The sequence below is a fragment of the Canis aureus genome, chromosome 6 (assembly GCF_053574225.1).
Source record: "Canis aureus isolate CA01 chromosome 6, VMU_Caureus_v.1.0, whole genome shotgun sequence".
In the NCBI taxonomy this organism is placed as follows: Eukaryota; Metazoa; Chordata; class Mammalia; order Carnivora; family Canidae; genus Canis; species Canis aureus.
This window is the reverse complement of record NC_135616.1, coordinates 28,752,055-28,771,268: the sequence shown is the minus strand read 5'-3', so window position 1 is coordinate 28,771,268 and position 19,214 is coordinate 28,752,055. Positions and strand designations below refer to the sequence as shown.

General features: G+C 38.6%; 1 long non-coding RNA gene across 1 annotated transcript in view; it reads right to left on the bottom strand.

Annotated features, from left to right (window-relative positions):
• Window positions 1–16,814, bottom strand: part of LOC144315154 (uncharacterized) — a 51,063-nt gene extending 34,249 nt beyond the window's left edge. The window contains exon 1 of the long non-coding RNA XR_013380921.1: window positions 16,730–16,814. This is a non-coding gene — a long non-coding RNA (uncharacterized LOC144315154). The remainder of the gene's footprint in view (window positions 1–16,729) is intronic.
• Window positions 16,815–19,214: the final 2,400 nt, after the last annotated feature.

Sequence of the window (19,214 nt, the reverse complement as noted above, 5' to 3'; positions counted from 1 at the left end):
TATTAGGCATAGGAAGCTTTGCCACTCACAAGTGCTATGTGGAAAATAGTTTGGGATAAAAAATTTAAATAGCAGTGAAAACTAATCCAGATGATATTACATATACACATACACATATACTTACATGCATACATATAGATACACATCATATATATAATGGATACATATTTTATATGATACAGCATATGTAATGTGATATATCTTATATAACAGTATTTTGATACTGACAGTCACCACTTTAAAAATAACCATGGAAAAAGCAGTATATTACAAAATCTGAAATACAGCTTTGAGTCAGCTCAACTCATGACTGAATTGAGCTAATGTGCTCTCACTATTACTGCCTGCCAAAGAAAGAGTCATCCTCTCTGGAAGAAGATAACATTATCCAGAGCCTAATTTTTTTAATTAAAAAAAATCCCATCATTTGATCAAAACTTACCATGTACTTCAAGAAATTAGACCAAGAGGAAAAACAGACAATAGTAACAGACCCACAGTTATTCCAGGTATTTCAATTATCAAACACAAATATTAAAATAATTGTGATTAATATGTTCAGAAAAATAGACAATAAAATGGAGCATTTTGCCATAGAATTGGAAACTATAAGAAAGAATAAAATGGGCATTCTAGAATTAAACATGACAATATCTAAAATTGAGAGCTCAATAAATGAAGTTAACAGCCACTATATTATAGCTGATGAGAGGGTTAATGAAGTGAAAGACAGAATAGTGCAAAATAATTATAGCAAAGAGAGAACTGAATTGAAGTTATTAGAGAGAGAGAGAAATGGGTCACAGTGAGAAGTTGTAACATATGTGTGATTGTAACCCATACAGAGAAATGAAAAAGAATGAGGTAAAATAAATACAAAGAAGTCATACCCAAGAATTTCCCAAAACTTATGAAAATTAGAAGCCACAGATTCAAAAAGCTCTACAAAACTTTAAGCAAGAAAATTACAAAGAAAATACATCTACATATGTCATAGTGAAACCTGTGAAAACCAAACACCAAAAAATAAAACCTAAAAAAGCAGCCAGAAAAAAAGAAAGATACTACCTTCAAATGAGAAACAGTGAGTGAACCCTGACTTCTCAGCAGAAGATACAGAAGCCAGATAATAACATAATATCCTCGAAGTTCCAAAAGAAAACGCCTCTCAACAAAAAATTCTACACCGAATAAAAATGTCCTCCAAAAGTGAAAGCAAAAAAAAAAAAAAGAGAGAGAGAGATCTAATGAAACAAAATTAAGAGAATCTGGAGTGCCTGGGTGATGCAGTCAGTTGAGCATCTGACTCTTGGTTCCGGCTCAGGTTATAATCTCAGGGTCATGGAATGGAGTCTTAAAGCGGAGCCCTTCATGGAGCTCCCGCTCAGTGCTGAGTCTGCTGCAGATTCTTTCTCCCTCCCTCCCCTTTCCCCTCTGCTCCTCCCCACCACCATGAGCTGTCTCTCTCTTCCTAAAATAAATAAATAAATAATAAATAAAATATTTTTTAAAACCCTGAGAGAATCATTAATGAATACCTGCACTAAAAGAAGCATTATAAAGAATTCTAGGGAAGAAAAAATATTAAAGATGGACTCAATAAAACGTAGGTGGGAATGAAATGCAATAGAAAGGGAAAATATGTGGATAAATATAAATGAACCCATCTTTCCCTAACTAAATATCTTATATGATACACAAGTTTCACTTCCCAAATATAATCTTTGTTTGAATGTGCTCTATTTTAAACTATAGCATCCTGGTGGTTCCTAGTGGGTAGGCAATCACCGAAAACAACACATCTTTTAATGAAATGATCCCAGTGCATCACTCCTCACACTGCTCCTCCCTGAGTCCCCACATTTATATTTATGTGTTTCTCATCTTAATGACCTCATGTCAGTAAAATGGTATTAACGCCAGTTTATTTCAGCTGGACATGGTCCTAACCTCTTGGGTTTGAGGAAACATACAAAGTTGCCAGGACTTGCATTACAGATTTTCCCATTAAACCATAGCCTTCTGAGGCACATTTCCTTATGTTTACCATCCTCTTTCTTTTTGTATGGTTACTGTAAGGAAAAGCAGAGATACCTGTAAGTTACATAAAATCATAAGGTCTGTGCCAAAAACTCATTTATTATGTGAAAAGTAACTGCCACTTATTTATCTAGTCTTTTATAGCTCTACATTGACACTTCTCTGCTCTGTAATGCTGAGGCTCCAAGTCTCTAAATTAAATTTTCCAGTTTCCTTTGCCAACCACTATTCTGCTAGTTTTCCTAAAAAGAGGCATTAGTGAGAGATCAGATGTTGGGAAGAGGGAAGAAGAAATTCTTACTTCTGTCTCGGCTTCTAGCAGCATCTTTGGAAATGTGTATGTCTCCTCGATGGTCTTAATTGGACTTTGATTGATACAACATTTAGTACTAAGAGACTTGATATCTGCAAAAGTGGTGAGTTCTAACCTATCATATCACCCACTTAACTATTTAATTACTTAATCACTGGGATGCCTGGGTTGCTCAGCCATTGAATGACTGCCTTTGGCCCAGGGTGTGATCCCAGGATCCGGGATGGAGTCCCACATCAGGCTCCCTGCAGGGCACCTGATTCTCCCTCAGCCTATGTCTCTGCCTCTCTCTCTCTTGCTGTGTCTCTCATGAATAAATAAATAAAATCTTTTTAAAAATTACTTAATCACTAACTTTTTGGCTGTGCAAAAGATGTCTAGATCTTGAAAAATAAATCAGGTAGTAGCTCAGATTGCAACTCATGTTCCAGATGTATTATCTTTACTTAAACAAAACAAAATGCCCTGGAATTGGGCATGTAGCAATTTATATATCAAATGTTTTGGGGGTTTTTTCCTATATGTACCAATTTCTAAAGACACACCAAAGCAAGGTGCTTGTACCTGAGAGGTTAGCAATGTACTTCAACTGACATGCTCCACAGCTGTGAGTAACCTTGATCTCTGTCAAAAGCTAACTCACAGGGATTTGAGCATACCCTACAGAACATCATTCTGATGCTGTGTCTTGATGACATCATGCAGATTGACCTTGATGAATAGCAGGTATCAACAATTGTAGATGCCTTAATAATATTCAAATATGTCAGAGGTTAGGAGATAAACTCCATAAAAATATGTAGACTTTGCACCATGGTGATATTTCTAGGAGTCCAGCAGAGCTTCCCCTTACTTAGCCTATCACTAAGAAATTAGAGCAAGGCATGTTTGGCTTCTTTGGATTTTTGAGATAACCTACACCTCATTCTAACCCATTTACTGACCAGCTGACAGGTTCAGTTGTAAGTAGGTTCTGAAGTTGATCCAGGTTGTGGTAGATGTTGCTGTGCTGCCTAGACCTTAGTAACCAGCCTTTCCCATGAAACCCAAAATAACACTGGCAAACAGAAGTATTGAATGGAGTCACTGTGATTCAGCAACAGACAAATCATAGTTCTGTTCCCCTAGGATTTGGGGGGAAAATAATGCTCCCTTCTGAAAATACTGTTAGCTTCGTGGGGAAAAAAATTCTTAGGTTGGTATTGGGTTCTGATTGAGATTTAATATCTGATCATGGAACAAAAACTGACCCAACAAGTTATATCATGAGTTGAGCATTTCTCATCTATTAAATCATAAATTTAGGGATGAGCAGCAGCACTCTGTTATCAAGTGGAGGTGTTACATACAGAAAGAGGTGTTAAAGACACCTGAAGGCACAAGTAAATTGCACAAATGAGAGGCTCAGATTCTTCTGGCACTTCCTCAAAATGCACTTTCTGTCATGACTCCTTTAACCAACTCCTGTGGCCTAATGGGAAACTCTTAATGACCAGTTACGGAAGAAGAAAGAGTTTAGGCTTAGTTTTACAGATATTTCTGCATAACATACTGTTCTCAGTCCTAAGTGATTGTTATTGCTCTTCAATCTTAATCAGAAATGTCCCTGAAAGACAGCAGTGGAAGGAAATCTTCTCATTGGCCTAACTTTGAGAAGCCTATAAAGTTATTTACTTTGGGACACCTGGGTGGCTCAGCAGTTGAGTGTCCACCTTCAGCCCAGGACGTGATCCTGGAGTCCCGGGATCAAGTCCCACATAGGGCTCCCTGCATGAAACCTGCTTCTCCCTCTGCCTGTGTCTCTGCCTCCCTCTGTGTGTCTGTCATGAATAAATAAATAAAATATTTTAGAAAAAATTAAAAAAAATAAAGTTATTTACTTTGCCTGGATGTATATACAGCCAGAACTATGAATTCATACTGATTCACAAGCAACAGATAACAGTTTGGTTTAAGGATTAGATAACTGGAAAGAAAAGATGTAAGGATTAAATTTTGGGAAGAAGTTCAGGGGATGAAGCCTGGGATGACTCACCCAGGATGGGCATAGCAAGAGAGGATATATTTGTTCTGTGTTATTGATTACTGAAGGGTACCCAGAACAGAGGAAGTTATCAAATATTACATAAACAAAGTGACCATTCCTATGGATGTTAGCCAACCTCTGCCTAGCCACCCTCATGCTCATTCAATGGACTCACACTCAAATAGCCATTGGAGCAAGAATAGAAAGTTATATATGGGTCAACAGCATGAGCTCTCACCTCACTTAAAAAAAAAAAAAATCCTGCTTCTATCACTGTTGAGTGTCCAAACCTTCCAACAGGCCCTAATGGGTTATCATTTCTGAAGGGGATCATCTCAGCCACCTGATGGCAGTCTGATTATATTAGATTATTTTCTATAACATTGGGACCAGTGGCATGCTCTCAAAAAAAAAAAAAAAAAGTTATTTTGATAAGAATTTTTCTTCTCTGCTCGAAATTTTTCTGCCAGTACCACCACCCATGAATTCATGTTCTAACCAAACAACTCATTTTAACATTAAAGTGCATCAATGGGCTAATTCCATGACATTCACTGGTTTTATGCCATATTCCTTCCCCCAGATGTGCTTAGCCAACATAAAGTGATGAAATGAAATGGCACACTCACTTTCAATATGTGCTATGTGCTCTGAACTAGTGACCAGTATGTGGTACTATTTCTTCCATAGTCCAAATGCATGAGTTTGGAAATGAAGAGGTAGAAGCGGGACCACTCCTTTCACTGTTGTACCTAATAAGCCACCCAAAGAATTTTGCTTCCCATCTCAGCAACTTTAGCTTTAGCTATGGTGTTTTGGAGTTCTTGGTTCTCAGAGGAGCAATGCTTCCATCAAAGGGAATAACAAGAATCCTTTTAAAGTGGAAGTTGAGATTGCCACCTGGCCATTTTGGCCATTTGGGGCTTCTCATGGCATTAACTCAAAAGGAATTTATTGAATGATTATGAAAAGGAAATAGGGTCATTGTTATGCAGTGGAGCGAGGGAAGACTGTGTTTGGGACCCAGGGGATTCCCCGGTTACATCTAAGAAATTCAAGTAAAAAAAATGTCATAAATGACTAAAGGAACCCAAAGGAACCTTATTAAGAGTAAAGCCACTAATTGCTGAGCTGCAGCAGGAATGAATGTCTGAATCATCCCAAAAGGTAAAGTACGCCAACCAACTGATATACTGATCAGGCCAAAGGGAACCTGGAATGAAATGTTCTCTTTCCTACTTGTAACTTACCCATACACCTCAAAATACACACATAAACTTTTGTCATCTTGTCTTATTATTTTATATAGAACATGGATGATAGTTAAAATTTTGCCTTATGTTACATAATACCCAGATGGGCTTCACGTATGAAATGAGTAAGAGCTAATATCACTCAGGGACAGAGGCAGGGAATGATCAACGAAACTTGGTGTCATCCCTTTGGAAGAGACCATGTGCATCTTCCTATGTACCAAGGACAATTACCTTTTATTAAGCAGAACCATGCCATTGCCATTGCTGTGGTACAGGAATTGTAAATATGAGAAAGGTATGGGTGGATGCTGAATAGCCTGATAAATGGACTGAGCCAGTTATCGACCTATCTCTCAATCTCATGCCTGCCCTTCTGAACTCTGCTCAGAAATGCAGGCCCTGGGAGTCTGTTTTTCCAGCAGGCTTCCTGGTAGGTTTAACCAGTAGGAGATACTAGTGGGGTCAGACACAGGAGTAGGGAAGAAGCAGCATTTCTTCCTTGCTATCTGCACATCTAGGTGCATCTCAGGAAGTGGCTGCCACCCTGGTTGTACCCCTAATGCCCTCTTAATGGTACCCATACTGATCATGTGGCCTTTGCTTAGTATTCTTAGACTCTGAAACCCCCAATTCCTTCCTTTCCCTTCATCAGCCCTGGGAGTGGTGAGTGCTTCCTAAAATTATTAATTTCAATAATCTCTACAATTATAATTAGCCCACCATCCCCATTTCCTCGCTGTCTCGTTGAAACAGAGTATTTTCTTTTGCCCGGACATACCCTTTCCTTAACCATTCCATTCATTTCTCCTAGACATTGAAATATCTCAATTCATCTGGATCAGTGCTTTTCACAGTTTCTTGCAGTCTGAGGGATTTCCAGAAGCCCCCTCAGAGCTGCTACTAAAAAAACAGGGGGACGGAAAGTGTTTGGAAAACAACCCCCTCACTTCAACATATTATTTCTGTTTCATATGTTTTACTTATTTACATTTCTCAGAGGGATTTCATCACAACAAAGGCTTTCACTTATAATAAAATGTTTGAAACTGTGGATCTTTGCCACCGATAAACAAGTTGAATAGAATTTGGTCAAGGATAAAAATCTGGCTGTTGCCTCCATAGGCATTACTTTGTTCTCACCAGAGGTGGGGATGGGGACACATCACTGGAAAATTTATTCCCTTCCCTCTCTCTCATCCCACCTCATCAACTAGAATTCTATTCCCATGGCCCTGACCTGCCACCCCTTGTTTGTAGGATATTCCCACTTGCAGGAGCTGGATTGAAAAGTTTCCTGAACGCTTTGTGTATCAAAAGAGTGAATTCATCCATAACGCCTGCAATAAAAATAACCCAAACAAATGACTACCACGTCACATGTCCTATTAGTGAAGTACTTGCGTGGGAACAAAATGTTGTTGTTGGTTTTGTTTTCATTTTTTTTAATACAGTCAGGGCCCCAGTGGGGCATGAATGTGGAATATCATCTCACTTTATAATATATGCACCATAATCTTCTTAAAATGAGTTTTCACTTCAAGAAACATAAGGACTTAAATATGAGCAGCCTGTTTTGTGCGTTTGTGTGTTTGGCATCTCATTACACTTCAGACCATTTTGTCTTCTTAGAACAATTGAATATCATTAGTGGAGGCATATTTTGTTGCCAGAACTCGCTTGGTTGAGATTGTGCTTGTTAAAATGTGTCCATTTGCCAGCTGATGGATGGGAATTCTGAAGGGTGCCTGGTGAGGGAGCATTTGAATATCAGAACTTTCATCTCTTTCTTCCAGAGAGAAAAATAGCTTTGTTACCAACCAACACAAAGCATGGATTGTCCTTGACTTCCCCTCCCTCTTTTGTCTTTTTTTTTTTTTTTTTTTTTTTTTGTAACATTCTGTTCAGCTCCCTGAGTTTCTATCAAGGACCCAGAACTAACTGCACAAGACATAAAAGGTTCAGAGCCAGTCAAGCCTTGGAAGAGATCCAGATTCCTCGGCTTTATTTGTGGGGTGACTTTGGGCAAATCTCAGAACCTGTCAGGCCTCAGGATTTTAACTTGTAAAATGGGTCTCCTAATGCTTACTTTTCAGGGCTGTTACAATGAAAATCCCACACCCATTTTGGGCACACAGTAGATGTTCATTGATTGAGAGCTAGCCAAAGGGGATAGATCAGGGGAAAAAATACGCAAAATAATTAGAGAACTTAAAAGCATACTGTGCAGTACTAATCATAATATAATTGGGCACTAAAATATAAAGTACTCCAAAATAAATATCTTCAAAGGCAAGATCTAGAAGTTACAGTTGATTCTTAATATCTGTGGTAGTTCATGTTCTATAGAGTCACCGGGAACACTGAATTCACAAATACTGAACCATTGCTCCTAGAGTAAAAACAGGGTTAGGTTCCTATGAGCCTCTGATAATATTCTCATCAACTAATCAACGAATAACCTTGTGTTATGTATATTTCTACTTAAAAACACCTTATTTAGGGGCATTGGATGGCTCAGTAGGTTGAGCATGTGACTCTTGATTTCAGCTCAGGTCATGATCTCAGGGTTGAGAGACTGAGACCTGGGTCAGGCTCCCTCCTGGGCGTGGAGCCTGCTTAAGATTTTCTCTCTCCCTCTGCCTCTCTGCCCCCTCTAAAAAGCTAAAAATAAAAACACCTTATTTAATATATTTTGACAATTCATTAACATTGAACTCGGATCTAACAGCACTATAACTCATGCCTGAATAAAGCTTACCTAGCATTCGTATTTTCTCTATGAGGCACATCCTAGCCTTTTTGCTTAAGAACAGTAGATAGTAACTCAGCACTCTGCTTGCAGGTCCTTTTAAATAGATAAATCAACAACAAAAAAGCAAAAAATATTAAAAATGTCACACTAAATAGAACATGACAAGGACACTCATTTACAGAATGAAAGCTAAAACAAGAAAGCAGAGCATCTCCTTGTTCAACCTCAGCTGGGAATGTATGCACAGGTGACTCAAATTTTTTTCCTACTTTGTGCATGCACATGTCCATGAATGAGCACAAAAATGTCATGAGTATTGATTTGGGAATTATAAATAATTTTAGCAAGTAAGTGAACTGGCAAAAAAGGAACCTGCAAATAATGAGGATCAACTATAAATACCAGGAGGGAACCTTGGACAAAGAGGATGGCTTAAAATGAGTGACTAGAGGTGACAGTCCAGGGAGGAAGAGCCAAATCAGCACAGGGAAGATCATTAAAAGTCAAGAACAGTATATGAGAACAGATCATATCTACCAGGAAACCTCTAGCCCAGATCCCATTTCCTTCACATCTGATCAAATGTCCCCTGCTCAGAGCAGCTTTTCCTCACCTCCCTATTAGAATAGTATCCATCTTCCATTACTGTCTAGTCCTTTCTTCTGCTTTCTTCTTCATCCTTCTCTGGAACATACTTTCATGAGTGACATATGTTAAGTTTTTATTTGTAAATTGTCTGCCTGTCCTAGTCAGAATGCAGAAACCATGAGGTCAGGACTTTAAATAGACTTTGTTCCCTGGCCCAGGGACTTAGCACCTGCAACAGTGTGGTCATTACCAGCTACTGAATGAATATATTAACCTTAAAAATAAAACAGTTGGTTAGTTTGCCAGCAAAACGTGTTTCTTTGGGGAAATAGCAGAGAATGGCAGTTCAGGACATGCAAGCTATGGTAAAACCATAGGCAAGTCAGGAGAACAAAGAACAGGAATGCTCCTTTAGAGAGGAAAGGGGAATTTCGGAGCAGCTGTCATAAACAAAAAGTCTCTTGGTATAAACTGGGGGTTAGAAGTAGAGTGGCTTTTCATTGGCTGAGCTGGGACAGTCTCTCATTGGCTGGGCTGTTGCTGAGCATGGAGAAAATCTTTCTTCTTCCTACTGGGAGTACAAGGTACCTGTCTTCCTGTTGGGGTCTGCAGCTTGCAGCGTGGTGGGGCTTGAGAGCTCCCTCTGCTGGGGCCTCTTGACTCCATTTTAAATGAGCTTTCCTTTTATTAATTTTCAAAAAGGCATCAAGTGTAATGAATCTGAATAACACATTAAGAATTATACATTTCATCTCAGAGGAAATAAAGAGCTATTTAAGAGAAAAGTCCTATTAAATACAGAAGATTTAGGGGTGCCTGAGTGGCTCAGTCAGTTAAGCATTTACCTTCCGCTCAGGTCATGGTCTCAGGGTCCTGGATCAAGCCCTGGCATCATACTCTCTGCTCAGCAGCGAGTCTGCTTCTCTCTCTCCGTCTGTGATCTCTCTTGCTTTCACACTCTCTCTCAAATAAATAAATAAAATCTTTACAAATAAATAAATGTGGAAGATTTACAGTGTTTCTGATACTACATGTAAAATTTAAAAAGAGACATGCCTGATTATTCCATGTTGGTTCAAGGTCCTTTCCTATTCCAAATCTTCTCAGAAATCATAGAAAGCATCTATGCTTAACAAAACACAACTTTCTGGCCATTTTTCTGTCTGCCTCAATTGTAACTGCAGCCTACTGGTATGATTTGAAGGAAACTGGAAAGCTCTCTACACTGTTAATGGTATCTAAAATGAGAGTACTAAGATCCTTTGAGATCTAAAAGCTTTCAAAATTCTGCTGTACCTGGATAGCTAACTAATTAAACTACTGTCAGTCATTAATACTTTAGTGTAAATTAGCTTATCCTGGAGTTTTAAGCAGTAATCAGGTAATTCCAAACTGTAATTTTAGAGAATGTGAAAACTGAGATGCATAATGGGAACATAGTTTTATAACTAATTTAGTAATTTGAGACATGACAAAAATGCAGATCTCCTGACATTCAATTAACTATAGCATTCTGATTCAAAACCTTTCCAGCAGAGGTGTTTGAGACCTTAATGAAATTTTCAATTAGTAAATTCTTATGAGGAAAGAGTATAAAACCCCCAATAAAATGCAAATATTTTAACTGAAAAAAATGCAAATAACTTGAAAAGGTATTATCTTCAATCAGGTTATCAAGCTGTTCCAGAAGTCACGTACCATCTTAGGACACAATATCCTTCTATGAAAGGCAAACTGATTTGACATTTTGGTGAAAAATGAGGGACTTGGGAAAGGGCTGGGGGTTTTGGGCAGGTCTAGGGCCAATGTGCAAAGGAGGCAAAAATGTAGAAAGCTCAAGAGGGGCATGGAGGAGAAGTCACAGAAAAGAGTCCCCCAAAGCAAATATCTGCTTTGTCCCTTTCTACATTTGACTATGGCACATTCACAGGAGCCCAGGGCCCACAGACTGCCAGGTGGCTGTAGAGAGCTGGCTTTCTGAGATGATCTGGTGAACCCCTGAGAGTCATGTAAAAGCAACTTGCCATCCCCGTGACTTCAAATGCTAATCACTAAACTGATTAGACCCCACCAGGAGGAGAAAGATGAACTAATGGAGGATCTGGGTTTTGACTAAAATGCCTTTGGAAATGTTTCATTTCAGTGCTTCCCATTTCTTTAATACATTCCACCAATACCTTCCCAATCACATCTTACATAATACAGATACACGCACACACACACACACCTATGTGTGAGCAGACCCGCATACACAGACATGCACATGCAAACACACACACACACAAGAATTTTATAAACAATTGCACTTAGCTGTTAATGCTAACTTAAAATAATCTCCCTAGTTCTGTCTTCAACCCATTTTTCCTGTAGACAAGTACTGCTTACCTTCTCAGGAGTATTTAAGTTGTCAAAAGGAAATTTGCTTTTCTTGCCCCTTGAAGGTCAGAACAATTATTCTCTTCTTTGCATACAGTATCAGGAAACCTATCAGTGCTGTGAATTGTACTGATCTACTAAAGGTGGAATTTCTGACGTGAGAGTAGGCCAGTGACGTGAGAGTAGGCCAGTGACGTGAGAGTAGGCCCCATTTACGTGGGGAAATGAGATCCCTTTCCTGTAGCTTCCAAAAGAAACTATATTTGCTGCCACTGTTTGTACATCCACATCCCAGCAACCTGGGTACACAGAGATATTGAACACCAGCAATAACATCTGCAAAACTGTAGGTGATTAAGAGAAACATCTGGCTTTCTATTTTGAAGGCCTGTGTTTTGCTAATTTTCTTTTCAAGATGCATTAGGTTACTATGTTGGGGGAAGGAATAACATTGCTCTAAACCAGGGGTCAGGAAACCGCATTCCACAGGCCAAATCTGTCATGCCACCTGTTTTGTAAAGAAAGAAAAAAAAAAGTATTAGGACCCAGCCACATTCACTTATTTACATATTGTATATGGCTGTTCTCATGCTACAACAGCAGAGATGAGTAATTATGACAAAGACCATATGGCCCACAGAGCCTAAAATATTTACTATTGGCCCTTTACACAAAAAGGTTGTAAACCAGTAGATGTACTTTTTCTAATCTATACATCAGGTTTTGGACAGAGGCATTTATGTGTTGAATGAGGCTTCCAGGAGAGGCTATTATCTACTGATGTTTGAAAAAATCCACATGGAACTGTATTTGAACCAGGCTTCAAGGAGGGCCTATGGCATGAATGGAGAAGGGACAGGTTTAAGACTGCTCCCACTAGTCAGGCTCTAAGGAAATCCTACGTGATAGCTTCCTCTTAACTTCTTGAATCTCATACTCCCTCCAGCTTTCTGATTTCGTCTCCTATTTCCTAATGCTGATTGTGGCACATTTCCACTTAGTTTGTGGCATTCCTCCTTTTTAGACAGCCAGTATTTATCCTTGGCATGACTCTTTGAATCTACACTTGCCATTCCCATTGTGTTTGATGTTTATCTGTTCCTGCTCCACTGCTGACTTCAGACATCGGTCTTTGAATTCCCACCTTAGAGTACAAGCAAAACAAGAGCCAACATCTCTCAGGAGGTCTCTAATTCTTAATGTTCAATCCTAAAACAAACATGAGATTGAGACACTCAGACAGTTTTATCCCACACTCCAATGTCATTCAGTGCTCAAGGAGTTGTTAAGTGGGATGGCGCAAGGGCACAAATTCTAGAGCCTCAGGAAAATCACTGTCACCATGCCATGGTATTGGATTACCTGCCATGCTGTGAAAATCATAATCAGCATTCTTTTTTTCAGGAAAGTGGCATTCTTCCTCAACTGTATCTATTTTCCCAAGACTAGGAAGAGAATCTGCATTTGGACTTGCTATTGACAGTGATAAGGTGGGTGATAACAGTTTCTCAGTGCACACTCCACCCACCCTCCAGGTACTGAATGGCCTGAACTTCTTCTGGCCATTAAGTAAAGAAAAACAAACAAACAAACAAACCTACTTGGACTATATAAACTTAGAATTATAACTTTTTTTTTAAAGATTGTATTTATTTATTCATAGACACAGAGAGAGAGGGGCAGAGACACAGACAGAGGGAGAAGCAGGCTTCACGCAGGGAGCCCGATGTGGGACTCGATCCTGGGTGTCCAGGATCACACCCCAGGCTGCAGGCGGCACCAAACCGCTGCACCACTGGGCTGCCCCTGTGCCACCGGGGCTGCCTGAATTATAACTTTAAACTAAAAACACAGACCTTTGGAGATTTAAAGACCCTCAAAATTGATGACACATCTATTTTTACAAACTGACAAAAGTATTTAAAGTGTGTATATGTCCCTATATATTATATATATACTCATATACACATAAACATTTATGTGGTATTATGACAGAAATATGACAGTAAAACAATAAAAATAGTTTTGTAAGAAGCTAAGAATCACTGTGCGTTGGAGTCATTGATAGATTTAGATAGCCCTACTTACTTTAAAAATTTCCCATAATACCATGGTTAAAAATGTAACATTAAGTATTTTGTTATAATGACTTTGACAATTCAATAAAAATCTGAATTATTTTCAGTAACTTCTCTTTAAAAAAGGTAAAACATACATTTAAAAATGTATGAACTTATTATCTAAAATATTTAAATAGGAACTTTCCTGGCAATAGAACACAGCTGTGCTAATGTGGATTCATTTCCAGACGGTTTTAAAAAACAGGATTCTCGCAGATAGCTATTTAAGTAGAGACTGATCATTACCCTCAGTGCCCCAGGAGACCTGATCTGTGTTATATTCATCAATATCTTGAGTAATAACTAAAACCCAACTCCTTCCAGGAAATTTCTATAGCCTCATCCTCTTGGATAGAGTACCCTTAGACTCAAGCTTCATATTTTGTCAGTTAAAATTATTACTCATTTTTGAGCAGTGGGCCTTAGGAAGCCATTCTGTTCTCACTTGGAACCCCGGGGGTAGACTTAACTTCTCCCAGTCCTGGTCCATCCCAGCACTGGCTTCCTTCTCAATAGTGAGTGCCCAGAGCGCTTCACAGCTGTGCTCCTTCAAGATCTAACAATTCCCAACTCTGTAAAAATTTGCATCACCCAATTGCTACCACCTCTGGGAAACTGTATGAGGCACTTTCAGCAGTTCATTCTAGGCCCCTGGAGTTCCTCTCAGGGAGATAATGAAGATATGTGTCAAAGTTAAATGAGAGTAAAACCTCAAGGGGTGAGAGCAAAAGCAGCCATTCAGAGTGATAGAAATGACAAAGGCTGTAATGGACACAATGCTGAGGGTACTGGATGAGGTAGATGTAGGGAGGATCTGGGAGGGAAAAAACAAAAAACAAAAACTGGAACATGACAAGACTTTGGTCAAAAGAAAAATAATAATAACAACAACAACAACAAAAAAACACACAACAGATGGTTACTGCCAAAAGTGGCGAAGATGCCCTCCAATCAGCGATAATGGGAATACTCAGAACCTGATATTCATCTGAAGGATTGCCTTCAGTAAAAAGTAACAAATCAGAACATTCTTGTTATTACTAGTTACCCTCCACAAGATAGTATGGAAAGGAGTACAGACATCAGGTTGGCTAAACCAGAAGCAAAGAGGGATAAATGGAAGTTTGAGTGAGATGGAACATGTGTGAAGATACATTTAGAAGAGTCAATTTTAATTGTTTCAATTGAGTAAATCTTGTTTTCCCATCTAGACTGCCAGATCCTAGAGGGCAGTGACAACATTTTGTAAGTGTTTGAAAACATAGCTCATACAAAATCATGTCGAAGCTGTCTAAACAAGAGGGAAAAAATGTGTCTAAAGTCACAGAGGTAGTAAATGTCAAAACACTTTGACACCAGAGTTCTACTGACCCACCTACGTCAAATATATGCTTTTTTGTATGATATGCATTTTATATATGCTTCATTCCTAGCTTCATTTTAAATGTCTTCTGTTGTCTATTCTTGTTCTTGTGCATCCATAATATCTTATGTTGTATATAGTCTGTGAATTTCCATAAGCCATAGCCATCTTATATCCTTTTGAGTACAAAGCAGTTAAATGAATCAAGAAAGAATGTTATTTATGTGAAACACACACTCTCTCTCTCTCTCTCTCTCTCTCTCTCTCACACACACACACACACACACACACACACACACACACTTTCCCTTAGGTAGAATGATTTGCACTTGGTAGTTATAGGGTTGGTTCACCTCCCCTTCAATCTGGGAATTCTGAAAGACAAAATTCTATCTTTATACATTGCTTAGTATATAAATTACTTAGGAACCCAAGTCAATGCAAATCCCTAGTAAGGTCTGGAGTCTCTTTAATATCCTTCTTTTTCATATCATCTCACCCTAATACATTCTCTGTCGACCACTTCCTATGGGTCTTTCCTTTCCCACCAAGTCTCCACTCCCTTTGCACCAAGTTCAAGGACTCAGAATGAAGATAGAGGCACCCCCTTGGGTTTTAAGTCAAGCATTTCTGTTATTTACTGCAGTTTCATTACTTTTGATCATTGGGAGGCATGTTGGCATATGGGAATGGAAATTTAGATTGAGTAACTTTCAGCAATGTCAAATGAGCTATTAACAGAACCAAATTCTATGGTGTCCTAGTTGCTTTTGGAATATGGCTTTCAGTGTGTTTCAGCACAAGATGACCTCTGAGTTTGATGGAAGTCTACCAATAAAAAATAAATAGATAGGAAATAATAAAAATGACATACTGAGGAATTTAAAATCATAAATGCATGCAAATTCATCTCAAAGAGGATTAATCAATCATTAAATAATTAATGAAGACTTAATGTTTTGTCAGAACTGTCCCATGCACAGATGTGAATGAAGGAACAGGGAAAGTTTAAGTCTTAATTGTAGAAAACAAGAAAGACACATGAAATACATAAAGAAGGGTGAAGTTGGGAGAAAAATAAAAGTACATGGTAACATTTATATGTATAAATATGTATTTTAAACATATATTTACATTTATGGGTCTCACCACTCTAGGAAGTGATGTAGAATGAAAGTATTAATGCCCTTGGAATGGAACACTGGGACAATCATGAGACTGGAGTACAGGGGTCCAGGATCAGCTCTGGCTTGGCCACCAATAAGCTTTGTGGCTGGGAAGTTCATGTCTAGGTCTACCTCTTCATCCGTGAAATAAGGGAAATTGGATTATCTTTAAACTGAAAGAAATTTTATGTTGTGTTATGCTATGGAATATATAATACATTTCTTGATATTAAACACTACTTATTTATCAAAAGAAATTAGAAATATTTTAGTTGCTCCTACACTGAGAGGGTGGTATTAACAGAGGCAACTGTGGTCTCCTCAAAGTGTCCTTTAATTAAACTGTCCTTTTATAAACAGCCCCTGGCAGAAGGGCAATGGAACCAAGTTCAAGAAGAATATTTTAAAGTGCTTATATTTTGAAAAAATATGAACAATACTGTAAGTGAAAAACCATACTGTTGGACTAGAATTTTTACAACATTCCTCTACCGACTTTTACAGGGACAATGCATAATACACTGACAAACTCTCTAGGACTTGAAGCTGGACAAAACCCAGCTATAGCATTTATCAGCTACTTCACTTTGAACAAGTTAACCTCTCTCAGAATCAATGATCTTACCAGAGAAACACAGGTAAGATTATCATCTAAATCATTCTTGTGAGGGGAAAGTTAAGTAAAACAAGCATTCAACAAAGTATAAACGTTCTGACATTCGTACTTACCCAAATCTGGATGAATAAACAGAATGCTTTTCACTGAATTGAATTCACTGAATTGAATGAGGCATCACCATAACCTGGAAAACAGTTATAACGATCTTTAAAACGCTAGCATACTCATGCCGGCTGATAACCATTTAAATGCAATCTAAACTTTCTCCCTAAAATTAACATTACCCAAAAGTTGGTCATTAAGAAGGACATTAGGCTTCACTTTACTCCATCTTTCTAGGAGGAGATATCTCTATGGTTGGCCCTATCCACATTCACTCATTGGTCTATGGATTGTACCTCACTGTTCTCCTTAATGCACAGGTACAGGTGATTTCTTCATCTAAGAGTCTGCAAGGTTGTTTTTTTCTTTTCTTTTCTTTTCCTGTCAAACTCTTTGAGGGCATTGGGCTGACAGTTCTGGGTCGGACTGAGTTTAATCTTTTCCTTTCAAATCAAATTATGGGGAAAATGCCAGGGAAATGGCTCCCTAACAGCTGGCATTGTTCAGAAATCACGGAGCTTGGTGAATTTGTAAGATAAGTGTCTAAATTGTGGAGAAAGGCAGACAGCTTCCCCTCTTGGGCTGATATCTGAGCAACTAATGACTAAATGACTCCATTTTGCTCTCCACACAATGGCCTGTCCCGGAAGACTTGAGAGGCTCTTGGGGTTCAGTGGCCTCTCCAAAAATCAGTCTGCCTAAAAGCTGGTTTGGGGTCTTCCCCACTGCCTTTGCTCCCTATCTGGTAATTTTAAACTTTTAAAACTGGTAAGAAGAAGAGAGGGTAGATATCTGCCTTGAGTAATGTGAAATCCACTGGAACCTCCCTATCAAGACATGAAGAAAAAATAGCTAAGAAAATAGAAAGTACAAGTAGAACAAAAGCAAAAAAAGGAGAAACAACTTTTAAAATATTATTGGAAAGGCACCACATTCACATTAAATACTAAAATATTAAAATTGATTGAGGTTGTGAAATAAGTGAATTACTTAGTCTCCCATGCATTAAAATTAATTTTTCATCTCCTTCTCCAGGCCACTTCCCACTGGCTTTCGTTGAGCCCTCTTAATATTTTATTTGCTGAAGGGAAAAGGTTTCCTTTTGACATATTGGCATTCCTGGGGTTGGTTGACTATCTCACTGCCAACTCCAGGAGAAGATTTCACAGTCCTAGTTAAGCAACAATAAAGAATAAAAGATTTGCTATACTCCTGAACTTGGGACATTTTTTTAATCAGACCCTCCTCTAAAGACTGTTTTCTGAAAACCCATTCCCTTTGTATGTTGTATTCCCACCTTTCTAACTCTCTTCAACCTCCCCAGCCATTAGCTTGTTGGTAATTCACCTGGAGGAAAAAAGAACAAAAAAACAAACAAGCAAACAAACAACAACAACAACAAAAAAAAAAAAAACTGAAAGACAACTGAGGTCACTATATTTGAGCTGCCAAAACCAGTTTTTGTTTCATTTGGAGTTGTGGGGAGGAGGTTGCCTCTTTGGGGATTTAAGAACAGCCTAGGCATGGTGGTCCCTGGTTTCTGAAGCTCAGGAATTAATTTGGCAGATCCTCTATAGTTAGGAGATGAATTCAAAGGTAGTACACAGGTATCAAAAACAGAGTGGATAAATGGTCCAGAGAAGGTAGACAGGGCTCAAATAACTAGAGATGGGCTTTAGAGATTACCAGGATATTAATCATAAAAACCTTCAATTTTCCAGTCTCATTCTCACAAGCTAAATTTGGACTCTTTGCCATAATAAAAGTTTACACATGTGAGGAAGGAAGGAAGGTAACACTGAAAGTCTCTTCAGATTCAAGTGGGATTCCAAACTCTCCATCACTCCCGAAAGTTCCCTTCTTCATGGCCATGAGAGTAGAGCAACATTTTTGTGCACTTTAGTCATACAGTGTTAGATCTAGAGAGGACTTTGACCCTGGTCTAGTCTAAAATCCACTTTCCAAATGTCATATAAGTGCAGCAAGCAGAAGGCACCTGACTTACCGCAGTCAATACAGAATGAATCCCTGAGCCCTCACTGTTTCTTAGGTGCCCAATCCAGAACCTTTGCACAGATCATTTTTATGGCAACAGGTGGTAGGAATATGTCTTCTTATTCTTAAGTTCATTCTTCTTTTCTTAGATCACTCAAAGTAAGGGGCTAAGGCAGAAGCCAAGCAATTTCAGATCACTTGAGTCCAGAGAAAATGGTACAGTTATATCAACTGTTCATAACAATAACCCAGTCTTGATTTGCCTCAATACTCACACTAAAACTTTAGTTATAAAACAATAACTATTCTTATACATACAAATCTATCAGTCAGTATATTAGTTAAATCCTGTGGTGCTTATTGCGGAACAATTAGAAGTCACCAACCTGATTCATCCTATAAGGAGATGTTGATCTACTTCCATTATTCATAAAAGTCACACTATTGGCCAGTCATGGGAGAAGAGCTCAGCTGCCCCATTGCTAGTTGGGTGCTCCA